Below are 5,872 nucleotides of genomic sequence, written 5' to 3'. Positions count from 1 at the left end.
ACCAAATAATTAAGGTATCCACAATATAACAATAATAAACATTGGAAATCATTAAATTTAGTTGACACAATTTTTCGCGCCCTAGGGCACGGGATATACCTTAGTACTAAAATAGAAGGGATAACATCTTTTTTTAATAAAGGATATTGTCTAGAAGCCCTCCCTAAAATTTAAAGTATAGTCCTTCTTAGAAATAAAATAATTCATTTAAAAACAAAAATTGTGTATTTGTTAGAAACAAAATAACTAATTTAAGAAAAAATAAAAATAAAAGATATTGTAAGGGTCAAATAAAAGGAAATTGAAATCTCTCTCTCAATAAAATTGTGTCATTCTTAGAAATAAAATAACTAATTTATAAAAAAAAATAAAACAAAAGAAATTGCAAGAGTTAAAAAAAGTAAAATGAAATCTGTTTCTCAATAACATAACTAATATACCCTACTAATTAATTATAATTACAAGAAATATATTAAATGCACGAAACCAGATTACCTGGATCTTCATACTTGGAATATCTTGTTAACCCTAGGATCTTCGTCTTCTTGATCAGTCACCTATCTTGTTACTCCCCTATAAAAAGCTCTATAACCATTGTATTAGAGAGCAAAAATGAGTTCATCTAGTTATTCAAACGGCCTTCTATTACTCACTTTATTCCTCCTTTCAGCTACATGGATTACTACTACTACTGCATCACAATCACTTCAAAACAAATTTCTTCAGTGTATGTATATCAACTCTCCAACCTTTAATAATACCTCAATAACCAAAATTCACACCCCAAACACATCTTCATATTCATCTCTCTTGAGTTCTTATCTTAAAACTCTCAGGTATGAATCCACAAGAACACCCAAACCTCAATTTATTGTTACTCCATTCAGTGAATCAGAGATCAGAGCAACTGTGGTCTGTAGTAGAAAAAATAGCTTACAAATCAGAGTAAGAAGTGGAGGGCATGACTATGAAGGACTCTCTTCAATCTCGGCTGCCCCGTTCGTTATCGTTGATCTTGTAAATTTTCGATCAATCACAGTTGATGTTAAAGATGGAAGTGCGTGGGTCCAGGCTGGTGCGACTCTCGGCGAGCTTTACTATAGAATTGCTGAGAAGAGTAAAACACTTGGGTTCCCTGCAGGGAATTGTCCTACAGTTGGTGTTGGTGGTCAATTCAGTGGAGGTGGGGTTGGGTTTTTGCTAAGAAAATATGGTGTTTCTTCTGATAACATTCTTGATGCTACCTTGATTGACATTAATGGCAGAACCCTAAACCGAAACTTAATGGGAGAAAATCTGTTCTGGGCCATCAGAGGAGGTGGAGGTGCAAGTTTTGGAGTCATCCTGTCATGGAAAATCAAGTTGGTTTCAGTTCCTCCCAAAGTGACAGTATTTTCACCACAGCGAACTTTAGGCGAAGGAGCAACAAAACTTGTTCAAAAATGGCAAGCGATCTCGAGTCAGCTTCATGAGGATCTATTCATAAGAATTGTTAGTAATATTGTTTCTGATAAAAAAACAGGGAAGAAAACAGTGGCAGCTTCATTCAACTCTATGTATCTTGGGAGTACTCAAGACCTTCTCAAGTTGATGGAGAAAAGCTTCCCTGAGTTGGGTTTAACGGCGACAGACTGCACTGAAATGAGTTGGATTCAGTCTGTTGTGTACTTCGCCACTTACCGGATGGATCAACCTTCGGAGATTCTACTCAACAGAACTAACTCAGACCCAAACTTCTACAAGGGAAAATCCGATTATATTGAGAAACCCATTCCTAAAGCTGGATGGGAAGGACTTTGGGAAAGAATGCTGATGGAAAATGATGTGTATGTGATCATAGATCCTTCCGGTGCGAAGATGGGACAGATTTCAGAGACCGAAATTGCATTTCCACATAGAAAAGGAACCTTGGTACAGTACCTTGTGAAGTGGAAAGAGGGAGGTTCAGAAGCATCAAAAAAGCATACAGAATGGATGAATAGTCTTTACAAGTACATGACTCCATATGTAACAAGTTCACCAAGAGCTGCTTATGTCAACTACAAAGATCTTGATTTGGGTAAGAATGAAGGTGCTAACACAACCTACCTACAAGCTAGTGCTTGGGGATACAAGTATTTCAAGAGCAATTTTAGAAGATTGGCTTTGGTTAAGAGACAATTTGATCCAGAAAACTACTTCAGAAATGAGCAGAGCATTCCCCCTCTTTAGCAAAATAAATAAAACAATGTTTTACTCATTCCGACCTTTCTTATTTTGCTGTAACAGCCGCAGAGTTATCCTTGATGCAATTCATAAACTCAATATAAAAAATTTCAAAGAAATTAATCCATCTTTTAGCTAGCCTTTTTCTCATTCGAAATCTTTTCACTTAAGTATTTTCCAAAATCTTGATGTTAACTTCAGTCTTTTGTTTTATGATTTGTTTAGCCGTGGTTCATTGATAGCAATAATGTGACTGTTAACTGCCGCAACGAAGCCCTCAACATTCTCTGCAGAAATTATGGATGGCAAGTGATACAAGGGAAATGATAGAGTGCACAGCTATAATGCCCAGCTATAATGTCCAGCTATAATGCCCAGGAAAATGCCCAAATTTCCTCATTTAGAAACAAAAGCGGTCCGCACCGTAGTCAAACTTTGAAAGAACTTTGTCTTTTAGTGAATTCCACGTCTGCTGGGCACCCTTTTGGGCACCGAGCGGCGCACTCTAGCATCTCTCTATATACAAAAGCCGAACAACGAGTTGTTCAATCCATGGAGTCTGCCTCTGTTTTTGGTGCTTTGTAGTAAATTAGAACTAAAGCAACAAATTGGGGAGATGTGTTAAGAGGCAAGGTTCAAACTGCCTCACGGACCCTAACAAATGTGATGTTAAGATGAAGACCACAAATTTAGGGATCTTCTTTTCAACCGAAACACTTCGTGAGAATATGGTGTTTGTTTGATTAGCTTAATTGGAATTATGTTCTTTTGGTTAAGGAGATGGCACAACAAAATAGTGACGAACATTATTATTCGAAGTTACGAAAGCATGAGAAGTTTCAATCGTCCTCCGCATACTAGTATTATATTGGTTTCATGATACAACTGACAAAATAACATTAGAATTTTATGTTACGTGGGGCCGCGACAAGTCAGGGATTGGATGACCTAGAGGAAGATTTTTTATTTTTAGTAATTTCCGAATTTTATATTTTCTTAGTTTTAATAGTTTCTGAATATTAGTTGGTTTAGAGAAGATTTCCTAGTTTTTAGCGGTTTCCTAGTTTTTAGCGGTTTCTAGATTCTAGATATTTTAGAGTTTTAGTAATTTTAGACTTCTATTATTTTAGAGTTTGAAGCCTATAAATAGGCCTTTTATGGTCATTGTTAAGGGAACTTAGTTTATTGAATAAAATTTCATTTGACTTGATCAATCATAAATGAGCGATCTCTATACTTTTTATCTCTTGCCTACTACGCACTGCATTTGTTTGGTACCAGAGCTTAACATTGTCACCGAGAAGACAACCTGCTAGAGGTAGGGAGAATCCCATGGATATTGGTAATGAAAGAGCTGAAGCTATGAATCAATGATTAGACGATGTTGACGAATGACGACAACAGATGACTCGAATGATAGAAGGATTGACGCATCGGTCTGATGCCTTGATTGTTCATCTAAGAAACCCGACTTTACCAAATCGTCACTCAATAAGGAACGATGAATCTACTGAAGATGATTCTGATGATCCTTTGCTAGAGATGTTTGGAGAAGAAGGAACCAAACCAATCACGATTCTCGGAGATGGGAAGCGGGATTGAGGATTGATATCCCGGAATTCAGAGGGCGTGGTCAACTTGAAGAATTCTTCGACTGGTTAAAGTTGGTTGACGATATTCTAGAGTTTAAGGGGATACCTCAAGATAGACAGGTTCCTCTTGTGGCTACTAGACTTCGTGATAGGGCTGCTGCATGGTGGCAGCAACATAAGTTGGTACGGTCCAGAACATGGAAATCAAAGGTAACTTCGTGGGAGAAGATGAAGAAATATATGCGTGCAACTTTTCTTCCACATAACTACACCAAGTTAATGTATCAAAAATCACAACAAGTGAAGCAAAGAAAGAACACTTATAGTTTTCAATTCGACAAGAAGAAAATTGTGTTGCTACCTAGTAGAGAGATTCCTCCTACAACTAACAAAGGTGACACTTCAAATTTGTTATCTCGTGAGTTGGACAAATTGATGTTCCTACAACTAACAAATTAAGGTGACACGTCAAATTTGTTATCTTATTGGTTGTTCATTGAGGAGGTTGAACAAACTGTTGTTGAATATATGATTATTGGTAAGGAAAGTAGTATTGTGGATGAGGTGATCCCATATTATGTTTCTCAAACATTGGAAGAAATCGAGAATGTTTTCCCTACAAATCTATCTAACGATTTACCACCGCTAAAGGATGTTCAACATCAAATAAATCAGTTTTTTAGTGCGACTTTACCGAATATAGTTCATTATAGGGCGAGCCTAAAAGAACACGTGGAATATGAGGAGGGCGAGTATGTTTGGGGTGGTTTAACCAAAGAAAAATTCCTAGTGGGTGAAAATAACAAGTTATTAACAAGGAAAATCAGACCACTAGAGATACTTGAAAAAATTAATCTGAATGCTTATTGTCTGAAATTTTTAAGTCATGTGCACTCCCTGGATGTTTTTAATGTCAAAGACTTATTACCATTATCTGGAGATGATTCGGACGTGGACGATTCAAATTCGAGGTCGAATTCTATCCAACCCGGGAGGATGATGCAGCTGACAAAATAACATTAGAATTTTATGCTAAGTGGGGTGGCGACAAGTCAGGGATTAGATGACTTAAAGGGAGATTTTCTATTTTTAGTAATTTTCGAATCTATATTTTCTTAGTTTTAGTAGTTTCATAATATTAGTTGCTTTGGAGAAGATTTCCTAGTTTTTAGCAGTTTCTTAGTTTTGGTTATTTTCTTAGTTTTTACAGTTTCTAGATTCTAGATATTTTAGAGTTTTAGTAATTTTAGACTTCTATTATTTTAGAGTTTGGAGCCTATAAATAGGCCTTTTATGTTCATTGTTAAGGGAGCTTAGTTTATTGAATAAAATTTCATTTGACTTGATCAATCATAAATGAGCGATCTCTATACTTTTTATCTCTTGCCTACTCCGCGCTGCATCATTTCACTAACAAGCATATCTCGATACTAGGTGGCAAAACCGAAGTAATGGGAATTATCTAAAACTTTCATTGATTCAACAATAAAAGGTAGTTTCTAATACTCATGAAATATTTTGGTTAAGGGTTATTGTTGGATGACTGATAGATAGTTGTACTGTCACGTGTTTTTTTTTGAAAAAAAAGAAGGAAAGCCAAATTTTCTTTGAACCATTTATTCCCTTCACATAATGTATAATTGGAAATGAGTTTTTTTTTTTTTGTTCAAATTGATATTATATTAAAGCTAAAAAATAAATGTTCTATTACAATACATATTAGAAACTATATAAGGAACATTCTTCCATGAATGCGTCCTATTCCTCTTCCTTGCTTATTTTGCTAACTTGTCTGTCACTTGATTGAATTTCCTGTTCGTATAAGAGAATTTGACTATTTCCAGCCTTTGCTTGATATCCTGTATTTTTTGGATATGAATGTTGGATTGCCATTGTACTTCATTTCTATTATTTTGTAAATATTGTATGATATTGATATTATCGCTTTCTATGATGATCTTGCTATAGTTATGGGATTCAGCCCATAACATACCATTCAGGATTGCGATTGCTTCACTTTCCTCTGCATTTCTGCTTCTAATGGTTGTGGCATGTGCTTCAAGAAATTTAGATAC

The 5,872-nt window shown here is 35.7% G+C and overlaps 1 pseudogene across 1 annotated transcript; it reads left to right on the top strand.

Annotated features, from left to right (window-relative positions):
* The first annotated feature begins 596 nt into the window (after positions 1-596).
* Positions 597-2,343, top strand: LOC147548025 (tetrahydroberberine oxidase pseudogene; annotated as a pseudogene). Its single transcript, XR_015238264.1, has one exon. The product of XR_015238264.1 is annotated as a tetrahydroberberine oxidase pseudogene (transcript).
* Positions 2,344-5,872: the final 3,529 nt, after the last annotated feature.

Source organism: Eschscholzia californica, unplaced genomic scaffold (assembly GCF_041429995.1).
Source record: "Eschscholzia californica isolate CP2 unplaced genomic scaffold, dmEscCali1.0.p SCAF_3, whole genome shotgun sequence".
NCBI lineage: Eukaryota > Viridiplantae > Streptophyta > Magnoliopsida > Ranunculales > Papaveraceae > Eschscholzia > Eschscholzia californica.
This window is presented reverse-complemented; position numbering and strand designations above follow the sequence as displayed.